We start from the raw sequence: 12,621 nt of genomic DNA on the forward strand, positions 1-12,621 counted from the left end.
CATGTTGTATGACATTCACCAAAGATCGCTCTCGGTTGGACTATCGTTTATTTTAAATAAACACAAATCCGAATACTTTGCAAAAGGTTTCAAAGAATTCAAGAATGTAAGTTGATGAGTAAGACGTCTAAAGTATTTACCTCCTTAGATTTGATCCAAGGAAAGGTAACACTTTGGAACAGTTTCCTTGAAAGATATCAAGGAAAGAAGCATCATTAGATAATGGATTTCTCCATTAGGAGAAGAATGAACTTGAATAAGATTTAGTTTGTTGGATGTTATCAATTACCCATATATAGGATATATACTTCTAAGACAATATGATTGTCAATTAGAAGATCTTCCAAAATTTTCATGACTCCTTAGGATGTAGTTGGAAAGAAAGATAAGTCTTAATCGTGTTAAGATTTGGGGTTGTGTGCTAATAAGCAATATTTGTTTGAGAATTATCTTGTGGATATCCTTAAATTAAACTTTGGATATCACTTCTATAAACCAACTAACAAATGTTGTTTTGTTTGGTAGTTCATTGTAATCCTACAATATGAGTTGCCTAAGTGCAAATGAACGAGAGATAGAACTCAAAGAATGGGTTCTTTGAGAGACAAGATGATAATCAACAAATATAACAACCTAGTTCCTACATCACAAGCTCCAAGGTAGTCGAGAAGGATATATAAACTATCTCAGTTGAATGGTTTGAACTTTATGACTATGTCATAGAGTTACACCTCTTAATTCGAAAGAAATAAGAATGAAAATCCTTATGACTACATTGAGTGTATATACGACATATACTCAAGGAAATGGTAAAGTACCATTTGACCCGAAATAATGAAACCTTCATAGCTAATTGGTAGCTTAAAGTGACTACAATCAAAGAGAATGGTTGACTTGGAAGAAACCATCTTTGACATAGTCTTGGTTTCAATTAATTCAAAGATTGCTAGCTACAACTAAATGTTGATTCAATGTTTGGACATAATATGGGTTTCCGAAACCATTATTAAGATAGTCTTGATAATATATGTCTAAAACTATGAATCACAAGACATGTAAGTTGTAGAGATCCATCCATCATGAATCTTAGCAAGCTAGTGGGAGCTATAAGCGTCTTATGAGAGAAAGATCAAATCGTTTGATTTCTCATAAAGATGTAAATGAATCTTTTGTTTACTAGGTTTACAAAAGATTAGTGGGAGTTAATCATGTTCCTAAATTTGAATATATATATATATATATGTACATATATGATATATTAATTTTGGAAATGAAAAGAATACTTCTTCGTTAAAGTTATGACTTTAAACATTCTATAACAATAGAATGTATATGGGAGACATAGTCTGTAAAAATGGGATGGAAATCTATAATGATAGATTTCAGGATATAATTGGATTATATCAAGCCCTAATGATAGACAAAAGATGCTAGGAAGTTTCTCATATGATGATAAACTTCAATCAGAAGGACAACTCTAGTGAGACTAGGAAGTTGCTCTTCTCAAAGGGAACGTACCCTTTTGACTCCTAAAGAAACATAATGCATAAATAGAATCCTTTATGCATACGCAGAAAGGTGACTTACGTATTTCATATTGTATGAAAAACATTGATATGAGTTGTACCAAGATCGGTACAAGACGATATCAATGCAAGCCCAGGATCAGAACCATGGCAACTGTCAAGTGAATCCTTAAGTATTTGAGAAATAATAAAGGATGGATTCCTCAAGAATGAGGAAGAATTAGAGTAACGTAATGGAAGAGTAAATGTATTAGATTATGAATCTAATCGATCATTGGATGTTTATTCATTATGAATGAAGAGATAATCAGATATCTCTTTATTATGACTAAAGAGATATTTGGATGGAAACATTAAAAGTAATGACTTTAGTGTGTTCCATTGTGAATGCAAAAATATTGCCATATAGAAGCTTACAACAATGTTTTTTGGATGAGAAAGTTCATTCATGAACTCTCTATTCGGTTCCAACCAGAAAGTGTCTCTAGTGTACCGACACTATGACACTAATGGGGCGATAGCTCAAGCCAAGGAATCAAGGTCTCATCATGATCCGAAGTCAAATGAGAGACTAAACCACATGATTAAGAATCATGTATAATGGTGACGTCGTTATTCTCAAGGTTGCTTCTATGGATAACATATAGATATCCATTGTCTAGGCCTACTACTCAACCATTTTTGAAATGACTACAGAAGAGGTATCATCATTGATGACCAAGCTGATTGGCTCTAGTGCAAGTAGGAGATTGTTGGAAATGTGCCCTAAAACCAATCATAGGATGATACTTTACGGACATTTCACATGTCAAACTAATATAGTTTAATTTAAAGGGCAAAGATTATTGTTTGAAGCCATCTCATATAAATGTTATACGCTTAAACGATAAGTCCAAGGAATATGTAATTAGGAGAATGCGATCTAAAGAAGTTAGATTCATGAGACCATTCTCTTCCGCATACGTATCCTAAACGTTCCTGATCATAGGAGTGCCAATTGGGCATTGACAGTCCGTTAAGATCAGTACGTGTTATGTCTTCTCTTAGGGAGAGTGACTGGTCTCGAGTCATTGGTGTGACTGACACCAAGACAAGCATGTAGGTGCTCAATAGAGAATAAGTCTACTGAACACGATCATCAAGGAGTTCTCATACTCATATCACATGAGAACTCAGGGTTGGGATAATGCAAAGTAGTCCTTTGACCTGAGGCATCATAGTTGTCTTGTGGTTAGGTCCTTGATCTTTGACTATGTCAAAGTCACTCCGTCAAAGGGTGTCCACGGCATAGTTGGGGTTAAGCCACTTAGCCATGGAGGCAAGTGAATGCGCAACAAGGGATCTTTAACCTTTAAGTTGTTTGAGGGAGAATACTCTATGATATGATTAAGAATCTCTGGCCAGAAGTATGAATAAGATTTAGTAAGTCGTTCCAAATCACATTCAAGGTAATCATATAAGTAAAAGAATCACATTGGATAGTAGACATGAATAAACTATTAAATCAAACAATGTGGTCAAGAGTATTGTATTAGAGAAATACCGTATTGCATTGTAATCCTAAACTAAATAGGTTCTCCACCTCTTTTGATTAGTTTGGGTAACCATGACATACTGCTAGGTGTCACTCATGGTTTGTGAAGCCCTAAACGTGTATAATCACTAAAGGGAGAATTGAAAGTAAGTTTCAATTCACAATCGATTTGAAAGAGTTCTAATCGCCCACTGCCTCGCTAAAAGGATCTAAAAGGAACCTAATGGATCGTACACCATGTAAGGTAGAGATTGAAGAAACAACGGAGATGAGTACGGATAATTAAATGGTTTAATTGTTTATGGCAAGAATTAATTAATGTGTTAATTAATTAAACGAATACGTTCGTTTTAAACCTTGAGTTTGTTTTGGGCCTTAAAGCCCAAATTGGGCTTCGAATCGTCAAACCCATTAGCTTAAGTTGTATGACAACTTAACAAACAAAATTCAAGAAGCCCAAAACAGCCCAAAGAATTGGGAAAACCGGCCATAAAGAGAGGGGTAGTGAACTTGGCTTAATTGCAAGTTTGCCACTCCATTGTGAGGTGGTATAAAGGCAACTTTATAGCCATTTCATCCTTAGGGTTTCTTTTAGAGAAAAGATGAGAACACAAGCTCCATTTTTCTCTCTAAGAGGCCGGCCACCCTAGAGGGTTTTAGCTAGCAATCTTACTTCCTCTAGGTCACTCATCTCTTCTTCAAGTCCTACCTTGGTGTGGAGACTTAGAGGTTCTCAACTTTGGGAACTTGGAGAATCCTTTCAACCATCCTCATCCAAGAAATCCATGGAGCTAAAAAGCAAGAATGAAGGCCCTCTCCTTGGGTGATTAGCCTTTGCTTATGCAAAGAGGAATCAACAAAGGTATAAAGTTTCTCAACTCACTTTGTTTTGAGTTGAGTCTTGGTTCACCCTTCTACTAGGCTTTGAATTTCATGGGTAATGTTTTGTTTTTGAGTGCATACAAGCATGATTCCACCTTTAATTGTTAATTGCATGCCATAGATGTTGCTCAAATGAACATGTTTTTCACAAAATTTTCTTCAATCTTATGTTATACTTAATGGAAGTATAAATAAACTTTTAAATGTTAGTGAATCTATCGTTTTGATGGGATACGCATTCTACGAAACTAATTTCAACGATCCAACCGTCAAACTTGTTTGTATATACTTCGAGATCTCATGCGCCAAAAATTGCAAAAAAAAAAAAAACATTTAGAGATCAAGTAACAGGACAAAACTTTTCGACAATTATCAACGAAAAATCACGATTTAGCGGTTATTTTAACTCTGATTTTGATGGATTTGTACAGCTACACTCCTTGACCATATATGAATACAATGAATGATTCAATCTTCAAATTAAAATATTTACACTAGTTATACTTAATGAAAGTATAAATAAACTCTATGTGTTAGTGAATCTATCGTTTTGATGGGATACGCATTCTACAAAACTAATTTCAACTATCCAACCGTCAAGCTTGTTTGTATATACTTCGAGATCTCATGCGCCAAAAACTGCAAAAAAAAAAAAAAAAACCATTTAGAGATCAAGTAACGGGACAAAACTTTTCGACGATTATCAACAAAAAATCACGATTTAGCGGTTATTTTAACTCTGATTTTGATGGATTTTTACAACTACACTCCTTGACCTTATATGAATACAATGAATGAATTCGATCTTCAATTTAAAATATTTACACTAGTTATACTTAATGAAAGTATAAATAAACTCTAAGTGTTAGTGAATCTATTATTTTGATGGGATACACATTCTACGAAACTAATTTCAACGATCCAACCATCAAACTTGTTTGTATATGCCTCAAGATAGCATACACCAAAACTCGCAAAAAAAAAAAAAACATTCAGAGATCAAGTAATGGGACAAAACTTTTCGACGGTTATCAACGAAAAATCACGGATTTAACGATTATTTTAACTCCGATTTTGATGATTTTTTATAGTTACACTCCTTGACCCTATATGAATACAATGAATGAATTCAATCTTCAATTTAAAATATTTACACTAGTGGATAACACAAAATCTTATGTCATGATGATCGATGAAAATTGAGTTCCATTGGCAAGGTTTAAACTTTTGAGAAAGGCTTCACAACCTTGAAAACAAAAACTCTTTCATTTTGCATATCCTTGCACATTTAATATTCTGTAATAGACTAGTAGTGTATGCATGATTGTTTATTTGGCTTTTATTTTCGAGTGTAGATGTAGTACTTAAATGACAAATGTGTTTTAATGTTTTGAAGTAATATTTATGTGGCAATGTGTGGTATGTCCAAATTTAAGGAAAAAAATTATTTTTCTTATCGGATCATAACGGGTCGGGTCACTTTACCCATTGGGTAAAGTGACCCGACCTGTTAAGGACCCGTTATGATAATGGGTGTGACATGACACGACCCGTTAATATAACAAGTGTTACACGAAAACGACACGAATATGACAGACACAACCCGTTCGCCAGGCTTAATCTTTAGCCACAAATCTTTATGTATTTAAACTTACTAATTCTCTTTTCGCATGCAACTTAAGAATTTGTCCCACAAACTTACCATATTACCCTCAAATACAAGATTAACAAACTTGAAATGGGCAATGGGCAACGATTATGACGGGCAGGTAGCCACAATTATGTACCCATAACTATTTATGCTCGTACCTGCATAACTGTTTATCCGTTGGGTAGTTGCCAAAACGGTTATACTCATACCTATAACCGTTTATAAACGGTCAACCATGCCCATAAATACGTACATGTTTAGCTGTTTTAACTCGTTTATCCCTTTTTTTACCCATTTACTCCATTTTTCACCCGTCTACATGTTTTTTTAACAACTTGAAAGTTAAAGAAATGTTGTAGCCTATTTTATTTGACAAAGGGAATAGCCCTGGCGGCAAGGGTAGAGAAATTGAGAGAGATGTGTTTGTACAATTGTAGGGGAATGTGTGTGGTATCCCTCCTACATAGTGCCTTTATTTATAGTAGTAAAAGGAGAGAAGAAATTCCATCACCCCCAAGGAATACAAGTTGGAATAGAAAAGGATAACTAGAATAAAATCTAATCTAAGATTTACACAATCACACTTAAACTAGGAAAGCTTACAACACTCCCCCTTGAGTGTGTACATACTCAAGGTAGATTTAGCATCATGCAGAAGTTGAGGAGATCGACTTGTCAACATTGATTCTAAGGAACAACGCTTATTCTCAATAAGGTAGGAACTTGCACAAGTAAATGAGTCTCACTGAAAAACCTTAAGGCTATGGCAAAAACCCGAGGTGGGACAAAATCCATAGTCTAAGGAAAAATGCGTGAGAAATGCAAAGTCAAAAGAACGTTTATAGGACGTCATCAGGGAAATGACCAGCCCAAGGTGGGTGCCTTGCTAAAACCTAGTTAGGTAGAAAAAAACCAGTGGGAAAAATGTTCGTAATTGTAGGGAGAAAGAGTACATTAAGATTAAGCAAGTACCTTCAGGATACCCCCCTGAGTTTGACACAGTTCCAAAGAGAAATATCAATGTTACAACTAAGAAAGTTTACGCATACCAATTCCATGAACAAACTTCTGAAACATTGTATTCGGCAGTGATTTGGTGAAGAGGTTGACCAGATTGTCTTGTGAAAGGATTTGCATGACTTCAATCTTTTGATACTCTTGTTGTTGATGTGAAAAGAAGAACTTCGATGTGCTTGATGTTGTCTCATTTGATATAACCTTTCTAGAGTTATTTGATGCATGTTGCGTTGTCTTCAAAGATCGTCGTCGGGACATCAACGACGGGATATAGATCGTAGGAGCTTCGAATATGGCCCACTGCTGTTCTCAACCAAAAGCATTCCCGAGTTGCTTCATGTAAGGCGAGAATTTTAACATGGTTAGACGAAGTGACAACTAAGGTCTGTTTAGTTGATCTCCAAGAGATTGCAGTGCCTTAAACGATAAAGAGATAACCTGTTTGAGAACGCGCCTTGTGCAGATTAGATAAGCATCATGCGTCGGCATAACCAACAGGGTGATAATCAACTCAAGAAGCAGGGTTTGCGGCATCACTCGAGGATCCATAGGGATAGAACAAGCCCAAATCTGTAGTACCCTTAAGGTAATGGAAGATGTCTTTCATACCAGTCTAGTGTCTACGTGTTGGTGCATTACTGTCTCTTGCCAAAAGATTAACATCAAGGGAGATGTCGGGTCTAGTGCATTGAGCTAAGTACAATAAAGTGCCTATCGCACTTAGATAAGGAACTTCAGGCTCCAAAATCTCTTTATCATCCTCCTTTGGATATAAGGGATTTTGTTCTGTATCTAGCGATCGAACGACCATAAGAGTACTTGAAGGTTTTGCTTTATCCTCATTAAAGTGGCGCAACACCTTCTGGGTGTAGTTCTATTGATGTACTAGGATTCCATCCGAACCTATCTTAAGATTGAGACAGTATCGAGTCTTACCTAGATCTTTCATTTTAAATTCTGACTTCAGGTAAGTGGCAGTTCTTGCGAGCTCTTAAAGAATTCCTATAAGGTTCATGTCATCGACATAAATTGCAACAATCGTAAATTCGGAATGTGACTTCTTAATGAACACACAAGGGCATAGTTCGTTGTTCAAATATCCCTGACTAGTCAAATACTTACTCAAACAGTTATACCACATTCTTCCAAATTGCTTCAAACTGTAGAGTGAACGCCTCAGCTGAATTGAGAGCGTGTTCCAGGGTTTGGAAATATTTGAACCAATCAATGTAAGTCATTCGGAAACTTTCATATAAATTTCCGTATCAAAATCCCCATAGAGATACACAGTTACTACGTCCATCAGCTGCATACTTAGTTTTTCTGAAACTACCAAACTAACAAGGTAGGGAAAAGTAATCACATCCATAATGGGTGAATAAGTTTCGTCATAGTTAATCTCGAGGTGTTGTGAGAAGCCTTGTGCAACAAGACAAGCTTTGTAACACACAATTTCGTTCTTCTCATTACGCTTTCGAACGAAAACCCATTTGTAGCCAATTGGCTTCACAAGTGGAGGAGTAGGAGCTATAGGTCTAAACACCTTACGTTTTGCAAGTGAATCGAGTTTGACTTGGATTGCTTGTTTCCAGTTTGAACAATCAATTCTATGTTGACATTCATCAACTAAACGTAGTTCAATTTCATTGCTCAACATGATCTTAGTAGCTACTGCATATGCTATTGCATCGTTGACAATCATCTCATTTCTACGCCACACATCATCTAAACTAGCATAATAGACTGAAATCTCACGATTCTAGGGAGAAGGATTCGTCTCTTCAAGGACGCTTCCATAATCTAGAATTTCCTCATGAGTTGCATAAAATGAGTAAGCGATTGTCGGATTCACAGTAGGCTCGTCGTGACCTTTTACCATGGATTTCCTCTTCCGGGGGTGTGAATCTTTAAACCAAGAAGTCTACTACGCTTTTGTATAGGGGCAGATGATTGGCTAGTCGCTAATGTACATGGATCACCAAGATTGGCGTCCCAGGCCTCAATGAGGGAAGTCCGTCGTACATTTGGTACATCCATCTTTGCAGGTGTATTCGCAGCTGCAATATGTGATCTTGTCACGCGTGCTAGATTGGTGAAAGCATTTGGCATGCTCTGAGCTATGCTCTAGAGATCTAATATGTGCTACATTTCAGTTTTAGACTATGCGTTGCGGGGATCTAAATGAGACAAAGTGGGGGTCGTCCACGATAATTCGCGTCTTTCTTCAGGAACATTGACTGTCTCATAGAAGTGACAATCCACGAAACGAGTGGTAAATAGATCACCTGTCAAAGGTTCTAAGCAACAAATAATCAAAGGAGAATCATATCCGACATAGATTCCCATCCTCCGCTGAGGCCCCATTTTTGTACGTAAGGGTGGCGAGATTGGCACATATATTGCATAACAAAAAATGCGTAGATGCGAAATGTTGGGTTTGTACTCAGTAACCAACTGAAGGGCACTAAATTGTTGTGTTGCAACAGGCCTCAGGTGGACCAACTTTGCTGCATGCAATATTACATGGCATCAAGCAGTGATCGAGAGCTTGGTACGTATGACCAACGATTGAGCAATCATTTGTAAGTGCTTAATGAAAGCCTCTACCAAGCTGTTCTGGGTGTGAACATGGGGTACGAGATGTTCAACTTCAACCCCAATCGACATGCAATAGTCATCAAAATTTTTAAATGTGAATTTTCCAGCATTATCCAATTGAATAGATTTGATCGGATAATCAGGGTGGTGAGCCCTAAGCTTGATAACATGAGCCAACAGTTTGGAAAATGTAGCATTCTTTGTGGACAACAAGTACACGTGTGACCAACGTGTGGAAGCGTTAACCAAAACCATAAAGTATCTAAATGGTTCGCAAGAAGGGTGAATCGGTCCACAAATGTCCCCCTAAATCAGTTGTAGAAAAATGGGAGGATTCGAATGAATCTTGTCATAAGAAGACTTAGTAATAAGTTTTCCCATATAACATGTTTGACATGAGATTCCTTGGATCGAACCTAAACTTCGGGTTAGTGGATGCTCGTGTGATGATTTGAGGATATGGTGCATCGCTATTAGTTCAGGATGTCCCAACCAATCATGCCAAAATATAATTTCATGTGCGGTCCTAGTAGTAAGGCCACTATATGGGGCGTATGGTCATAGTATACAGATCACTTGGAGATACGCTTCATCTTCTCTAGAGTACGCTTTTGGCCATATTCGTAGGAAGTTATGCACAGAAATTCAACTCCGTTTTCTACGTTGAAACATGGTAATTATTATCTCTAATGTCCTTGAAACTTAACAACGTTCTTCCGGAATGTGGAGAATAGAGTGACTCAGAAATGGTCAAGATTGTACCATTGGACAACATTAAAACTTAATACATTTTTTAGAACTTAATTCTCAGAGGTACATTCTAAAAACAAATATCAATTCAAAATAATTTCATTTATTCAAGGATGGTAATTAATTAAAACTTAATATCTAAAAACAAATCACCAACAAATAATCCAAACATAAAGGAAAATTGTTCAAAAATCAACCAAAAAACAAAGGGGGGTTCATCCACTAGGTGGAATTCGGCCCCATTGTGCAATTTTAACTATCTTCCTGATAGGAGCATATCTATGCGACTTAGGTAGCTTGTTCTTGTGCATTTAGGTTGTTATTTCTTAGTTAAATTAGTATTTTAAGTCATTTTCGTGTGTTTATAGGTCCAAAGGGTTAAAGAGGCAAAGAAGTGCATTTTGGAGCTTTTTGGAGCAGTTTTGAGCATGGAATAGATAGCTTATGAATGTGATAGGAGCATATTTATGCGACTTAGTTAGCTTGTTCTTGTGCATTTACGTTGTGTTTTCTTAGTTAAGTTAGTGTTTTAAGCCACTTTCATGTTTTTTAGGTTTTAAGGGCAAAGTATGCAAAGAAGTGTATTTTGGAGCCTTTTGGAGCAAAATTGAGCTTGGATTGGATATCACATGCTTGGAGCGAAAGGAATAGATGAAATTGAAGATTTGAATATGTGAGGAGTTCTAGTTGAAGATGGATTCCTAGAAGAATAAAGATTCCCACTCAAACAAGGATTCCTACTTGAAGTAGGAAAGTTAAGCCTAAGTTTCCTAATCTGGTTTAATCTTTCCTAAACCTACATGGCCTTAAGTTCCAGCAACATTGAAGGCTTCCTAAGCATTTTTGGACACAAAGTAGAGGTTATAGACACTTTTCCCTCCCTTGCCGTGCCTTTCCTTATGTTTTAGGGTTTCTAGAAGCCATATCCCTTCACACACATCCTTTGCCGCACCTATCCCCTTCTAAATCCTTTTTCCTTGCCTTGCAAGGCATTCTAGAAGCCCTATCTAATCTACCACACCTTTTAGCCCTTTTTCCCTTTAAATTCTGATTGTTTGGGACCTAATCCTTATTTTCTGCTAAGTCCAAGTCCTAACCTAATTTCTCTAGGGTTTTATGTGCCTATATATACTCATATTTCATTCTTTGCCGCAACACCACCTCCCATATTCACAATTCACGCCAGAAACCCTTTTTTTCTCTTTGTCGCAGCCATCCCTCACCATTCTCCATAGTTTTTGACCTAAAACACCTCTTGCCGCACCATACACCTATCCTAGCCTTAACCCCATCATTCTACACCATTCATAACCCTCAAAACCTGACCCAAAACCTTGTGCCGCAACAAAGAGGAAGGAGGGAAGTTCGTAGATGTGCTTGCTGTTCAGTTTGGATCACTGGAGCGTCTAAGTGTATTCTTTCTTTTGTTTTCAATGTCTAAATTTGTTTATCTTTGCTTTGTGAGTATGAGGAACTAAACCCCTCTTAGCTAGGAGGAATTTGAAACCATGTTCATGCTTGCAATATGATTTGACTACTTTCAGTTGTGATTCATAAGTTGTGAATTCAATTTACTTATCCGTTTGAATTAAAACTGATTTGTGTGTGTTGGTCAAGAGTGCACGCTTAATTTTCATGCATAAATCTGATGCTAGGATATAAGGGAGTTTCACCTAATCGTTATGAACTTATATCAACAAGTACTGAATGTTGCTTGTCACAACCGTGTTAAGTAAATTCTTGGCATAAGTTTCATGCAATTCATAGTTACAAGTGCTTTGTCAATGCTTATGATTTTCATAGAACTTAATGATTCTTGCTTGTATTTCTATTGTGCAATTCATGTAGGGAACTTGTGGGGAATGCTTTGGGTTGTTGTATGCAATCATCCAATTCAATGAAATTAGGAAAATCTGAGGGTTAATTAGTACAATTCACAGTTAATCTGAGGTGTTGAGAATTCGTAGTTTATTGAAAAGCAACTGGAAATAGTTTTGTTTGCAAGTGTGTCATGTGTGGAAAAGAACCTCCTAGCTAGCTTTCCATCCATTCAATTTACTCAAATTCGTCCAAAAATCTGTTTTAGTTTACAACTTGTTTGTTTTGCTGTCAAATTCGTCAAAAACCAAACCCCCTTTACTTTGTTGAGTCATATTAGTTAGAAACTTATTTAGTTTGTGTTTTTAAGTGTTTTGAACCAAGTTACAACCTATTTTCGTCCAATTTCACTCTTAGTGGCAGATTTGAGTCTTTTAGCTTCTTTTGTGCTGTTTTGAGTCTTTTGAGTTGTTTTGGTGTTTTAGAGTTTAGTTTTGCATTCTTTGAGTCTAGTTTAGTGTTTTTAACTTTGTTTTTATGTTTTTGAGTCAGTTTAGAGGTTATTAGCAAACCCTCATAATCCATGGTTCAGAACGATCCCTACTTACATTCTTTACTACAATTTATACAAGAGGGTTTAATTTGTGTGCTTATATAATTCGCATCAGAATGGAGCAAGGGAGATGGACAAAATTGAAGATCAAAGGAGGCTAGGAATGAATAATGAAAAGAAGAAAATGAAGAACAAAGAGTTCGGAATTGGAAGCCAAAGTGTCTAAAGTTGGAAGTTTCTATTCTTGGAGGTTTCCATTCTTGAAAGTTTCTATTCTTGGCTTGGAAGTTTC

The sequence above is a fragment of the Malus domestica genome, chromosome 04 (genome assembly GCF_042453785.1).
Source record: "Malus domestica chromosome 04, GDT2T_hap1".
In the NCBI taxonomy this organism is placed as follows: Eukaryota; Viridiplantae; Streptophyta; class Magnoliopsida; order Rosales; family Rosaceae; genus Malus; species Malus domestica.